The following is a 15,722-nucleotide window of genomic DNA, read 5'->3' as shown; positions in this document are numbered from 1 at the left end:
TGTGTAGTTTCTATGTTTAGTTTTCTATGTTTGAGTTTCTAGATCGTGTAGATCTATGTTGGCCAGGGTGGTTCCCAATCAGAGGCAGCTGTAGTTCGTTGTCTCTGATTGGGGACCATACTTAGGCAGCCGTTTGGCACCAGTCTGTGTGGGATCTTGTTCCGTATAGGTATGTTATTAGTCTACCTTGGACTTCACGTATCGTTTGTTTGTTGTTTTTGTCGTGTGTTCAGTACTAAATAAATATGTACGCTTATCACGCTGCGCCTTGGTCCGTCTCATCCGTAAACGATCGTGACAGATACACAGACATGTTTGGCCACATACCAGCTTCGACTTACATATGCTGGTACAGATGTTGGAGATAATTAAAAGTCAAGTACGGCAGTAAAGGCGCACTATCCTCCAGCTATAATATACAATTAAAAAAACTTGAAGTGTATTGTATTACACTTCACACTCTGATCTTTCAGCAGAATCTGCGCCTCATTATTGAGTGGTGCATACTTGCCATGTTTGGTAATGCCATTTGATTGATTTAGTTGACATAGTTAAGCCTAAAGCCTGACTGTTTTAGAATCTTGGCTGTTAAGACCAACTGTTCCAGAATGTTGTTCTGACTGTTCCAGAATGTTGTTCTGAGGAGAACAGAGCACACCACTTGCCATCCATTTGGGATTTGATTTAGTTGCAATAGTTCTATACAACTTCTATGGTACTATTCTAGAATGATGTCTGAGGAAACTGTTGTAGAAGGTTGTTCTGATTGTCCAGTAGAAACGCTCCCAAAAAATACCATATTGTTGACTTTGAGGAGAGCGAAGTCCGTAAAAGGAATGGCCTTAGAACTTCTGTGGAACTGGTCTAGAATGTTGTTCTGAGAACAGCAGAACACACCAGTCAGTCTCTAAGTCATTTCCTTCATTAATCTCCATCAGACAACATCATGGCCATCTGGCTGTTATACAGTCTGCTTCATCCAGGGTCTGAGGCTGTCTGTCTTTTTCTCATTAGTGATGAAATAGACTGTCCTCTGGTCAGGGGTCAAGCTATTTTCCCAGGCTGTGGTGTGTGTGTGAGCACGGAGAGAGAGAGAGAGAGTGTGTGTGTGTGAGAGAAAGAGAGAGAGAGAGAGAGAGAGAGTCAGAGTGAGGGGGAAATCCAGAGCCTGTAGTCATGATGTGTGTTCAGTGTAAACCATTGGATGAGGACAAAATCACTTACAGACACTGGCTTGTTGCCTGTATGGCATATAGAGGGAGTGTGTGTGTGTATGCAGCAGAGGAATGTTCTCGAGGTCAACGACCTCACTAAGCTAACTGCAGGCAATTTAAACTTCACTTAGCTAGCCCAAAGCTAGCCTAATGCTGTTGTGTTGGTCTAGGCTAACTGCAGGCTAAACTACTAAACTTCATTTGAGCCAGCCCATGCATATAAGCCTATAATGGGGTTGTGTTGTTTTGCTGCAGTGTGCTCATATACAATTCACATTCGCCTAGTCTCTTCCCCACTGCCGCTGTGTCTAAATACACAAGCCTTAGCGTCCATGAATCTAAGCAAATGAGACTAGCATTTGCCTATCTGCACAGTGCGAGGAATAGTGAGCCTCCTCTCTCAATCTGTTCCTAGTGTCTATTTGTACGGAGGAATAGTGGAGTAAGGAAGAAACTTGGGCCTTCTCTGTCTCTGACCCCATTTATTTGTATTGTCTATGATTATGAGTTGTGTTCTGATGCATTGTCAGATCCAATAAGGGAAGCCGACAGACAGACAGACAACATAATGCTGTCCTACTGATGTCCACTTAACAGTATGAGAAAGGGAGAGAGGGCTAGACCAGAGATGGTCTTGGGGTGTGTCCCAATGGCACCCTATTCCCTATATAGCACATTAATTTTGACAAGATGACCCTATATAGTGCACCATATAGGGAATAGGGTGCCATTTGGTACACACCCTTGGTCTGTAATGTTGAATCAATGTAACCTACAGGCAATGTAGGTTTAACCCTCTACTCCAGGTTCAGTGTATAGTTACGGAAATGTACAGTACCTTGCAAAAGTATTCATCCCCCTTGGCGTTTTTCCTATTTTGTTGCATTACAACCTGTAATTAAATGGATTTTTGTTTAGATTTCATGTAATGGACATACACAAAATACTCCAAATTGGTGAAGTGGAATGAAAAAAAAATAACGGAATAGTGGTGCGTGCATATGTATTCACCCCATTTGCTATGAAGCCCCTAAATAAGATCTGGTACAACCAATTACCTTCAGAAGTCACATAATTAGTTAAATAAAGTCCACCTGTGTGCAATCTAAGTGTCACATGATCTGTCACATGATCTCAGTATATATACACCTGTTCTGAAAGGCCCCAGAGTCTGCAACACCACCAAGCAAGTGGCACCATGAAGACCAAGGAGCTCTCCAAACAGGTCAGGGACAAAGTTGTGGAGAAGTACAGATCAGGGTTGGGTTACAAAAAAATATCAGAAACTTTGAACATTCCACGGCACACCATTTAAATCCATTATTAAAAAATTGAAAGAATATGGCACCACAACAAACCTGCCAAGAGAGGGCCGCCCACCAAAACTCACGGACCAGGCAAGGAGGGCATTAATTAGAGAGGCAACAAAGAGACCAAAGATAGCCCTGAAGGAGTTGCAACGCTCCACAGCGGATATTGGAGTATCTGTCCGTAGGACCACTTTAAGCCGTACACTCCACAGAGCTGTGCTTTACGGAAGAGTGGCCAGAAAAAAAGCCATTGCTTAAAGAAAAAAATAAGCAAAAACATTTGGTGTTTGCCAAAAGGCATGTGGGAGACTCCCCAAACATATGGACGAAGTTACTCTGGTCAGATGAGACTAAAATTGAGCTTTTTGGCCATCAAGGAAAATACTATGTCTGGTGCAAACCCAACACCTCTCATCACCCCGAGAACACCATCCCCACAGTGAAGCATGGTGGTGGCAGCATCATGCTGTGGGGATGTTTTTCATCGGCAGGGACTGGGAATCTGGTCAAAATTGAAGGAATGATGGATGGCGCTAAATACAGGGAAATTCTTGAGGGAAACCAGTTTCAGTCTTCCAGAGATTTGAGACTGGGACGGAGGTTCACCTTCCAGCAGGACAATGACCCTAAGCATACTGCTAAAGCAACACTCGAGTGGTTTAAGGGGAAACATATAAATGTCTTGGAATGGCCTAGTCAAAGCCCAGACCTCAATCCAATTGAGAATCTGTGGTATGACTTAAAGATTGCTGTACACCAGCGGAACTCATCCAACTTGAAGGAGCTGGAGCAGTTTTGCCTTGAAGAATGGGCAAAAATCCCAGTGGCTAGATGTGCCAAGCTTATAGAGACATACCCCAAGAGACTTGCAGCTGTAATTGCTGCAAAAGGTGGCTCTACAAAGTATTGACTTTGGGGGGGTGAATAGTTATGCAGGCTCAAGTTTTCTGTTTTTGTTTGTTTCACAAGAAAAAATATTTTGCATCTTCAAAGTGGTAGGCATGTTGAGTAAATCAAATGATACAAACTTTTAATTCCAGGTTGTAAGGCAACAAAATAGGAAAAATGCCAAGGGGGTGAATACTTTCGCAAGCCACTGTACATTCCCAGTAGCACCTGTAAATATATAGATTCCCCGGTAAATCTGTACATTTACCAGTACGAAGGGGAATGTATAGATTTCCCAGGAAATGTATAGATTTTCTAAGAAATGTGTAGATATCCTGATTTCCCATTTAAAGCCTAGAAGACATCTCAAGAATGTCCACTTTTGGAAAGCCACAAGGCTTTTCTCATAATCTCTAACCATATACTGTATATCATATCCGGTTTGTGTTTCCAGACATTCCTGGATTAGATGTCTTGTTTTCGTGCTGTAAATCTTATGGCATGGTGATATGAATGTTGTTTTCAACCTCACCCAGGTTACACCAGGTTCACTGTGTCATAACATGAAGAAATGTCACTTGTATACTTACATTTCTCTCTCTATTTTCTTTCTCTCTCTCTCTCCATCTCTCTCTCTCTCTCTCTCTCTCTCTCTCTCTCTCTCTCTCTCTCTCTCTCTCTCTCTCTCTCTCTCTCTCTCTCTCTCTCCGTAAAGCCCAGCTCCTTTCTCTTGTCTCTCTCCCTCTCTCTCTCTTTCCCCACCTCCCTTTCTCTCGCTCGCTCTCCATCGCTCTTCTCTCTCCTTCAAATTCTAAAATGGTTTATTGGCATAACAAATGTACTTGCATTGTCAGAAAAACAATGTTGAACAATTCAACAGGACATAGATGGCATGTAGAAACATTAATCAGAATTAGAATAGGTAATTAACATATTATTATAATAATAATTAATGTATGCATATATAGCGCTTTTCAAATAATCTCAAAGTGCTTCAAAGCACAAAAAACAACATAACATCATGAGATGGACAGTCATTAGAAAGTTCATAGCTTGAGTGGTCATCTGAGGGAGGTGGTCAAGCGGGAAGAGAAAGTCCGGAGGCAGGAAGCGCGGTCTCATCAAGGTGTCTCGCTGTCTCTGGCTTATCCATAGTAGAACTCGGAAGAAGTTTGAACTAAGCCACTGCAGTCCATGGTAGCTAGCTAGCTACTCCTTCACTACTATCAAAATGAAGAGGCACCCACTTGGATTATTACGGCAGTTACGTGGCCCCAGAAAGCACACCACATTTCAATAATAATTCAATTACCTCTCTCCCTCTCTTCTCCAGCTCAGTGTGAATGTATGATAACATTATGAAATATTTAACCTTACATGTCTCTCTCTCTCTCTCTCTCTCTCTCTCTCTCTCTCTCTCTCTCTCTCTCTCTCTCTCTCTCTCTCTCTCTCTCTCTCTCTCTCTCTCTCTCTCTCTCTCTCTGTCTCTCTCCCTCTCCCTTCCAGCTGAGTGCCAACGTGCTGATCTTCCTGTGCACCAACATGATAGGTATCTGTACCCACTACCCTGCTGAGGTATCTCAGAGACAGGCCTTTCAGGAGACCAGGGGGTACATCCAGGCCCGGCTCTACCTACAGAGAGAGAATCAGCAACAGGTAGGCTACACACACACACACACATGCAGGCATACACTCACACAAGCCATTACACTTGTTGACCTAAATATGTTTTCACATTTTTGTGGGTCAACAATATAGACTATATCTGAATGCCTCTATACTCTACCAACGTGTTCCCACGCAGTATTCCAACGAATGAATGGCACTCAAGGCAGTGACTCATTGAGGTTTCTAGCTGTTGAAACACATGAAAGGGAATGGGTTGAGTGCTTTTCTCTCACTCCATCTCTCTCTCTCTCTCTCTCCATCTCTCTCTCTCTCTCTCTCTCTCTCTCTCTCTCTCTCTCTCTCTCTCTCTCTCTCTCTCTCTCTCTCTCTCTCTCTCTCTCTCTCTCTCTCTCTCTCTCTCTCTCTCTCTCTATATATATATATATATATATATATATATATATATATATATATATATATATATATATATATATCTCTATCTGTCTATCATACACATTCTCCAGGAGCGCCTGTTACTGTCGGTGCTGCCGAGGCACGTTGCCATGGAGATGAAGGCAGATATCAATGCCAAGAAGGAAGATATGATGTTCCACAAGATCTACATCCAGAAACATGACAACGTCAGGTAACCATGGACACACACCCTTTCACTCTGCCGTAACCATGTACACACACCGACCATTTCACTCTTTTCCGCAACAAGTGGTGCTGAGGTCAAAATGTGACACATATGTATTGGCTCAAATGACAAAACTGTCACAGTTCCTCAAATCCTCTTAAAGCACATTAAAGGAAAGGATCCAAGGTCCCTCCCTGGGACTGCTTCCTCCAATGAACCTGAGAGGAATTGAGGAAACAAGGACGGAGGACATAAGGATATGAAAGCCAGTGACGTTTTCAGACACTGCCTTGGGCCCATATCCACAAAGTGTCAGAGTAGGAATGCTGATCTAGGATCAGTCAATGCAATCTTATTCATTATTAACTAAAATGCTAAACTGATCCTAGGTCAGCAATCCTACTCTGAGATGCTTTGTGGAATGGGCCCTGGACTACCTGATCGAACACCACCAGCCTCTTGACCCAGATATTAGTCTAAACTCTATTCAATCAGCATAAAGATGTGTTGAATTAAAACTGTGACATTCCCAAGACATTCTCTCTCTGTCTGTCTGTCTTCTGTCATGTTGTTGTTGTTGTTGTTGTTATTATTATTATTATTATTGAGTCAGAACATTGATGAAGAGGGCAACATCGCCATCTGTCATCTGTCTACTAGAAGTGTCAACATTCCAGTTGTTTTTCCTCTTCCTTGTAATTTTTATCACAAGTTAGAAAATGAGAACCGTGCTGATATGTCTTCACTTGTGAGGGAGGGAGGACTGAAGGTGACCTAAATGGGCCCGGACGTAAAGCTGAACAGAATAAATGTCTCTCTCTCTATCTCAACGAGGCGTTAGACCATGCTAATTATGGGTTATTGATCTATCTCTCTTCCTCTTCCCCCTCTTTCGTTCTCTCCTTTTCTCCCTCTGTCATACAATCTTTCTTACTCTCGCTTTCTCTTTCTCTCTTGCTCTCTCTTTGTTTTTCTTTCTCTCTCTATCTCTCTATCCATCCAACAGTATACTGTTTGCAGACATCGAAGGATTCACCAGCCTGGCATCACAATGCACCGCACAAGAGTTGGTCATGACACTGAATGAACTTTTCGCTCGCTTCGACAAACTAGCTTCGGTGAGCAGTTAGACATCATATCATCAGTCACTTCAACCCCATTCGTGAGATTGTAAATATAGTATAGATTTACTCTTTAAATTTTTTTCATTTTTTTTCTCACCTTTATTTAACCAGGTAAGCCAGTTGAGAACAAGTTCTCATTTACAACTGCGACCTGGCCAAGATAAAGCAAAGCAGTGCGATTAAAAACACAGAGTTACATATGGGGTAAAACAAAACATAAAGTAAAAAATACCACAGAAAATATATATACAGTGTGTGCAAATGTAGCAAGTTATGGAGGTAAGGCAATAAATAGGCCATAGTGCAAAATAATTACAATTAGTATTAACACTGGAATGGTAGATGTGCAAGAGATGATGTGCAAATAGAGATACTGGGGTGCAAATGAGCAAAATAAATAACAATATGGGGATGAGATAGTTGAGTGGGCTAATTTCAGAAGGGCTGTGTACAGGTGCAGTGATCGGTAAGGTGCTCTGACAACTGATGCTTAAAGTTAGTGAGGGAGATAAGTCTCCAGCTTCAGAGATTTTTGCAGTTCGTTCCAGTCATTGGCAGCAGAGAACTGGAAGGAATGGCGGCCAAAGGAGATGTTGGCTTTGGGGATGACCAGTGAGATATACCTGCTGGAGCGCATACTACGGGTGGGTGTTGCTATGGTGACCAATGAGCTAAGATAAGGCGGAGATTTGCCTAGCAGTGATTTATAGATGGCCTGGAGCCAGTGGGTTTGGCGACTAATATGTAGTGAGGACCAGCCAACAAGAGCGTACAGGTCACAGTGGTGGGTAGTATATGGGGCTTTGGTGACAAAACGGATGGCACTGTGATAGACTACATCCAATTTGCTGAGTAGAGTGTTGGAGGCTATTTTGTAAATGACATCGCCGAAGTCAAGGATCGGTAGGATAGTCAGTTTTACAAGGGCATGTTTGGCAGCATGAGTGAAGGAGGCTTTGTTGTGAAATAGGAAGCCGATTCTAGATTTAACTTTGGATTGGAGATGCTTAATGTGAGTCTGGAAGGAGAGTTTACAGTCTAACCAGACACTTAGGTATTTGTAGTTGTCCACATACTCTAGGTCAGACCCGTCGAGAGTAGTGATTCTAGTCGGGTGGGCGGGTGCCAGCAGCGTTCGATTGAAGAGCATGCATTTAGTTTTACTAGTGTTTAAGAGCAGTTGGAGGCTACGGAAGGAATGTTGTATGGCATTGAAGCACGTTTGGAGGTTTGTTAACACAGTGTCCAATGAAGGGCCAGATGTATACAAAATGGTGTCGTCTGCGTAGAGGTGGATCTGAGAGTCACCAGCAGCAAGAGCGACATCATTGATATACACAGAGAAATTGTGGATTTTGACATGTGTAATTCATTGGCTACTGGCTACTTACATTTGTGTTGTGTAATGTTCCATGATACCCCTTTTTCTCCCCAATTTTGTGATATCCAATTGGTAGTTACAGTCTTGTCCCATCGCTGCAACTCCTGTATGGATTCGGGAGAGGCGAAGGTCAAGAGCAATGCGGCTTTCTTGACACACTGCTCGCTTAACCCGGAAGCCAGCCGCACCAATGTGTCGGAGGAAACACCGTACAACTGGCGACCGTGTCAGCGTTCATGCGCCCGGCCTGCCACAGGAGTCGCTAGAGTGCGATGGGACAAGGACATCCCGGCCGGCCAAACCCTCCCCTAACCCGGACGACGCTGGGCCAATTGTATGCCGCCTCCTGGGTCTCCCGGTCGCGGCCGGCTGCAACACAGCCCGGGATCGAATCTGGGTCTGTAGTGACGCCTCAACCACTGCGATGCAGTGCCTTAGACCGCTGCGCCACTCAGGAGGCACTACATGTAATATTTGATGTAGAAACTACTCCCTAACCCTGAGCCTGTGTGTGTTTGCTGCGTGTCTGCATGCGCGTGTACATCCATGTTTGTGTGTGTCCTATAGGAGAACCACTGTCTGAGGATAAAGATCCTTGGGGACTGCTACTACTGTGTGTCTGGACTGCCTGAGCCCAGGGCCGACCATGCACATTGCTGTGTGGAGATGGGAGTGGACATGATAGAGGCCATCTCGTGAGTCACACACACGGAGACACATGAGCACACGTGCACTCACACACATACACACACACACACAAATATGCATAGGTGCACGCATAGACACATGCACACACAGGCGCTTGCGCACACACACACGGACAGGCAAACACGGGCGGGCACACACACTAATGAATAACCTATGTCTTTGAATTAGTAAGAAGCCCATTTTGGCTTGTCTAGAATCTATCGTAACAGGTGGTTTTTGGTGGGTGTGTCTGTGCGAACGTCTGTGTGTCTAACTGTGTGTGTGTCTCCCTGCAGGCTGGTGAGAGAGGTCACAGGGGTCAATGTGAACATGCGTGTGGGTATCCATAGCGGCAGGGTCCACTGTGGTGTGCTGGGACTCAGGAAGTGGCAGTTTGACGTGTGGTCCAACGACGTCACTCTAGCCAATCACATGGAGGCAGGGGGTGCGGCAGGGTAAGCCCCTCCCACTACCAACACACCATGGAAAACTCCCATAGCGTTGCACTTGATCTACTCCTAACCATTTAGTTGAGCATGCAAGTTCAAGTTCAAACCTTTATTGTCCATTTTTTTGTAGAAATAGAAATGTGTCTTTGGGTTACAGGCATATGGCTCAGACACATCACAATTAAACACAAATATAGGATAAAAACACGATTGATAACACAATAAATACAACTAGTGGGGCATCATAATAAAGTGTTAGGATTGATTACACTCTTGCTGGTATTGCAGTCCTCGATTCAAAATCGAAAACTGTGTCAATGTGACTCCTTGTGTGTGTGTGTGTGTGTGTGTGTGTGTGTGTGTGTGTGTGTGTGTGTGTGTGTGTGTGTGTGTGTGTGTGTGTGTGTGTGTGTGTGTGTGTGTGTGTGTGTTACTAGGCGTATCCACATCACCAAGGCCACCCTACAGTACCTGAATGGGGACTATGAGGTCGAGCCGGGGTTCGGAGGGGACAGGAATGCCTATCTGAAGGAGAACAACATTGAGACATTCCTGGTGCTGGGGTGCAGCCAGAAAAGGGTCTATAGTTAATTTAACGAGTTAAATCAATCGTTTTTCATTTATACTAGGAAAAAGAAGAATAGTTTATTGTCCACTGTCAGTTTCCGATCACAGAAATTTAGTTATCCATTTATTCATTGATTTCCTCTTTTTAAGGGTTTCTCCTAGATGGCACTTATCATTAATTATTAATTGTATTATCAAAAAGAATGTGTATTGTTCAAAATCTCTGTCTGAATCTATGTTGGTAATAGTATAGCATATTTTTTTTTTTTTAAGTACTGTATAACAACATTCAGATGTCCAGTGTGAATAAGGTCCGTTGGTGAGGTAATTTCCCTCCCTGCAGAAAGAGGAGAAGGTAGCGATGGCCAAGAGTGCCATGATGCAGCGGGTACGTGCCAACTCCACTGAGGGCCTGATGCCACGCTGGGTACCCGACACAAGGTTCTCCAGGACCAAGGACTCCAAGGTCTTCAGACAGATGGTGAGAAACTGATGACCTGAAATGGTCTGAGAGCAAATTATTGCTCTATATAGCTAGGATTCTATCCAATTAAGCGACAGATTTTCATGCAAATATTCAAAAATCCACATAAAGAAAAGATGTGCATTTTCCCACCAGTGGTGTTTCCACCAAACTGAATCAGTGTGTGATGACGTAGTGCACACAAAATGTACTTTTTGGCTTAAGTTGACATGTACCGAATAAAAATCTAAAGTTAATTGTGTTTCCATCGCATTTTCAACTCTACCGATAGTTTTGTCACAAAAACTGTTGCGTTAAATAGTAAATGTGCTTACTCTGGTCTTGGTATGTGCACTCTTGCCAACAGCTCGCAGATAGTGTGGGTAGGCTGTGCTGGTAGGTTAGTCTACATGATGACATTATTATGGATAAGAGAGAGAATATTTTTATTTGTCAAACCAGAATAAGACCGTCAACATTTATTGGAAAGGAGCATCAAGATCACTGTGCACTTTCACCACCCTGTGAAGTTAATCATAACTTATTTCATCTGTAGCCTAATAAACTGCATGGTTTCCCGAGTTTTAGTGGGAGGACCACACACCTTATCATCACTTGACTCCAAGTTTACTTCGATATGATGGTTATTATACAAATATTTGGGCATAAAGGCGTTCCCACCCCAATTTTTCCGCATAATTAATTGTATCGACACAAAAAGATCCTACCATGTTGAACGAACAAATGATCTGTCGGCATTTATAAAATTGTACCAAAACTTCCTGTTTCCATCACAGCTGTTTTATACGGTATGACTTCACTCACGTAAAAATTGTGGATGGAAACATGGTTCATGTTTTTGTCTAGCAACCTAAGCTTTAACCATGTGCGTAATACAAGCCTCAAGCCTCTAAAACAGCCAATGGAAAACAGAGATCGATCAGTATAGATCCAACACCATCACAACAAGTGGGAGTTAGTTACACAGCCCTACTGTGGTTAAAGGGGTAATCCACAGTTTTTTTTTGACGTATAAATTAATTATATATACGCATTTCTTCTTGAATAATATAACTTAGAAATGCCTCATGAGCTTAGTTCAACTTTCATACTCATCATAACCCAAAATATAAGCTTGTTTTACCCCAATGTTTGTAAACAAATTAAATGTAAACAAACATTGTATAGCCTCGAAATATGCATAAAACTATAATGTTGATATAGCTCTGTCTATGAATTTATGTGGTTACATTTCTCCAGGCCAATCACTCAGCTTTTTACCAAAACAGAGGCAGATTGCCCCTTTAATGTTCAGCCAACACCCAATGGAAGTTAGTGGCCAGCGGCAGACAGCTAGTCTAACACTTGTTATTGACTGATATGATTCACAACAACAATACTTCAGATCTGATCAGTCTAGCAGGGCTGCATCTCCATTATCCTTTCTCCTCTCTTCCTGTTCTCAACCTCTCTCCATTCCCCTCTTTCCTCACGCCCTACACTTCACCTGTCTTCTCCTCTTCTCTCTCCTCTTCTTTCCTCTCCTCTTCTCACCCTCTCTCCAAACTTACTTCCCTTCCTTCCCTTCTCAACATCTGTCATCTTGTTCCTCTCCTCTCCTTCTCCTCTCCTTCTCATTACCTCCCTTCCCCTCTCTCTCATCACCCCTTCCCCTCCCATCTTCTCCTCTCCTTCTCCTCTCCTTCTCATTACCTCCCTTCCCCTCTCTCATCACCCCTTCCCCTCCCATCTTCTCCTCTCCTTCTCCTCTCCTTCTCATTACCTCCCTTCCCCTCTCTCTCATCACCCCTTCCCTTCCCCTCCCATCTTCTCCTCTCCTTCTCCTCTCCTTCTCATTACCTCCCTTCCCCTCTCTCTCCTCACCCCTTCCCCTCCCATCTTCTCCTCTCTTTCTCCTCTTCTTCTCATTACCTCCCTTCCACTCTTTCCTTCTCCCTCCTCTCCTCTTTTCCCCTCTCTCTCTCTTCTTTTCTGAGGGGTATTGCCCAGGGGGAGAAGGGTGTCATTTTAATCCTCACAGCATTAATTAAAACATCAGTCTGGCTCCCAGGGATTAACTGTGCAGATGTCTAAGTCTGGCAGTATGTGTTTTTCACTGGCTTGGTTACACTGTGGTTTTCACTGACTACGTGTCTAAAACATCTCTCTCTGTTATCCATTCTTCTCTCTCTCCTCTCTCATGCTCTCTCTTTCTTTCTCTCTCTCTCATCCATTTTTCTCCCTCTCTCCCTCCCCCTCGCTCTCTCTCTGTCTTTCTGTCACTTTTCCCAGGGTATCGATGAAACATCCAGACAAGACAAGTGAGTCTTATTTTGGCCCAGTAGTTGTTATCGGGTTACTGTGTGTGTACTCTGTGTGTGTTGTTGTAGACATTGGCCAGTTCATGTGTGTGTACTCTGTCTGTGTGTGTACTCTGTCTGTGTGTGTGTGTGTGTGTGTAATGTAGTAGTGTATGCATTGGCCCATTGGGGACTGATTGGCACACTGTTAGTTATTGTTGGAGCTAAGTTTAGAGCAGACTGTTGGTTTTAGAGGGTCAGTCCAGCACTAATTCCCTATTGGCTCTTAATCACTGCCTGTCACAGAGGCAGACCTGGGTTCAAATAGTGTTTGTTTTCTTTCAATAAAACGCTTGATTGAGCATGCCTGGGATGGAATGGAATAGTCTCAAAAGTGTAAAGTCTGCACATCTGTAAACAGGCTAAGAATTCAAATACTGTTTGATTTGTGCCATCTCCATGACCCTGTTTGTTGTCCTTGTCTGTCTGTCTCTGTGACCCTGTCTGTTGTCCTTGTCTGTCTGTCTCTGTGACCCTGTTTGTTGTCCTGTCTGTCTGTTTGTAGCCGCTGTGCCCAAGAGGCCTTGAACCCTGAGGATGAGGTGGATGAGTTTCTGGGCCGAGCCATCGACGCCCGCAGCATAGACCAACTCCGTAAAGATCACGTCAAGAAGTTCCTCCTCACCTTCCAGACTAAAGAGTTAGAGAAGAAGGTCAGAGGAGAAATGCTAACACTGTTTAAATTCAGTATGATGCGTTGTGATTTGTTGATTGATTAAATGATTCATTGATTGGTTGATTTGACTATTAAAATACATATAAACCCACTCCAGACCAGGAGACAACATTACGTGCATAAAAAATGCTCAAGAAAGCACAATAAAGCCTGAAGGATTTTTTTCCATTGTGGTCCTCCTCATTGTGTTAACAGCTTGCTGCTGTAGCTAATAGTTACACAACAGCTAATTGTATTATTCCTTCTCCCGATTATGTTTTCAGTACTCTAAGAAGGTGGATGATCGTTTTGGAGGCTACGTGGCCTGTGGTCTGTTAGTCTTCTGCTTTATCTGTTTCATCCAGATCATCATCTTCCCACAGTAAGTCAATATCTTTAATCATACCTAACCTCTCTTCTCATTGTTTTTTAATATACACTACCGTTCAAAAGTTTGGGGTCACTTAGAAATGTCCTTGTTTTCGAAAGAAAAGCAATGTTTTTGCCCATTAAAATAACATCAAATTGATCAGAAATACAGTGTAGACATTGTAAATGGCTATTGTAGCTGGAAATGGCTGATTTGTTATGGAATATCTACATAGGTGTACAGAGGCCCATTATCAGCAACCATCAGTCCTGTGTTCCAATGGCACGTTGTGTTTGCTAATCCAAGTTTATCATTTTAAAAGGCTAATTGATCATTAGAAAACCCTTTTGCAATTATGTTAGCACAGCTGAAAACTGTTGTGCTGATTAAAGAAGCAATAAAACTGGCCTTCTTGAGACTAGTTGAGTATCTTCAGCATCAGCAATTGTGGGTTCGATTACAGGCTCCTTAATGACCAGAAACAAATAACTTTCTTCTGAAACTCGTCAGTCTATTCTTGTTCTGAGAAATGAAGGCTATTCCATGCGAGAAATTGCCAAGAAACTGAAGATCTTGTACAACGCTGTGTACTACTCCCTTCACAGAACAGCGCATACTGGCTCTAACCAGAATAGAAAGAGGAGTGGGAGGCCCCGGTGCACAACTGAGCAAGAGGACAAATACATTAGAGTGTCTAGTTTAAGAAACAGGCGCCTCACAGGTCCTCAACTGGCAGCTTAATTAAATAGTACCCGCAAAACACCAGTCTCAACGTCAACAGTGAAGAGGCGACTCCGGGATGCTGACCTTCTAGGCAGAGTTGCAAAGAAAAAGCCATATCTCAGACTGGCCAATAAAAATAAAAGATTAAGATGGGCAGTCTGAGATATGGTTTTTTCTTTGCAACTCTGCCTAGAAGATCAGCATCCCGGAGTCGCCTCTTCACTGTTGATGTTGAGACTGGTGTTTTGCATGTACTATTTAATGAAGCTGCCAGTTGAGGACCTGTTATTTTAATGGACAAAAAAATTGCTTTTCTTTCGAAAACAAGGACATTTCTAAGTGACCCCAAACTTTTGAACGGAAGTATATATTTTATTTTGTATTTATTTATTAACCTTTCTAATTGTAACTGCATGGAACTAAACTAGATTGCTGGTTAGTCTGGTTGAACCGCTACGGGGTAGCCTACTCGAAGGACCAAATAAGGGACAGCCTTTTTAACAGTATTAAACCTATCAAAGAAAATGTACTGAATTTATGTAGTAATGTACTGAATAGTAGCCTATGGTAAATTGAATTTGGTGCAGTATGGGACTTCCGGTAAGATGTACTTCTTCTTCTCCGCAGCACTCCTCTCATGCTGGGTCTCTACATCAGCATCTTCATCATCCTTGTCAACATCCTCTTCATCTGTGCCATCTACTCCTGCATCAAGGTAAGGGACAAGGGACACCATTTTCTAATCACCCTTTCATAACGATGTAGGCAAAAGTTGGCATTTGTTATGATGATGCATTATATTCTTCAAGAATCCATGGGTAAATAGAATTGAAATGACCATTAAATATATTCCCAGATCCCAGACTGTATCTTGTAATCTAAGAGGAGGACTAAGATAAATTATTCTCTTTCTTTCTTTCTCTTTCTCGCTGCCCCCCACCCTCCTCCCAGCTCTTCCCAGCTGCCTTGCAGACGGTGACTAAGAAGATAGTCCAGTCTCGTACCAATAGTACCCTGGTGGGGGTCCTCACCATCATACTCCTCTTCATGTCTGCCTTCATTAACATGGTAGGGACCACTATTTGCTTTCCCCTTCATGTACAATGACAGTGCAGTTAAAATTGCAGGTAATAAAATGTTTGCTTTTTAAACGTTGTACAGTACCGTGGCATAGGTTTTTGTGACAAGCTATCAGTAGAAGATGATAGAGCGCCGTGTTGCACACACATTGTGAATAACTCTCCCAATAGTGCCTGCAACGGTAGTAGTTCAGTTTGACACCT

The 15,722-nt window shown here is 43.0% G+C and overlaps 1 pseudogene across 1 annotated transcript in view; it reads left to right on the top strand.

Moving 5' to 3' along the window:
• The window catches only part of LOC311149341 (adenylate cyclase type 6-like), an 86,967-nt pseudogene that overhangs the window by 59,941 nt on the left and 11,304 nt on the right, over positions 1 to 15,722 (top strand). The window contains exons 4-15 of the transcript XR_014615682.1: positions 4,919 to 5,068; positions 5,545 to 5,666; positions 6,667 to 6,778; positions 8,733 to 8,860; positions 9,149 to 9,307; positions 9,739 to 9,880; positions 10,212 to 10,349; positions 12,624 to 12,652; positions 13,197 to 13,344; positions 13,631 to 13,728; positions 15,067 to 15,154; positions 15,391 to 15,537. The product of XR_014615682.1 is annotated as an adenylate cyclase type 6-like (transcript). The remainder of the gene's footprint in view (positions 1 to 4,918; positions 5,069 to 5,544; positions 5,667 to 6,666; positions 6,779 to 8,732; positions 8,861 to 9,148; positions 9,308 to 9,738; positions 9,881 to 10,211; positions 10,350 to 12,623; positions 12,653 to 13,196; positions 13,345 to 13,630; positions 13,729 to 15,066; positions 15,155 to 15,390; positions 15,538 to 15,722) is intronic.

The sequence above is a fragment of the Coregonus lavaretus genome (assembly GCF_964263955.1).
Source record: "Coregonus lavaretus genome assembly, chromosome: 22".
NCBI lineage: Eukaryota > Metazoa > Chordata > Actinopteri > Salmoniformes > Salmonidae > Coregonus > Coregonus lavaretus.
Note: the sequence above shows the minus strand (reverse complement) of the source record. Positions and strands in the feature narration are given on the sequence as shown.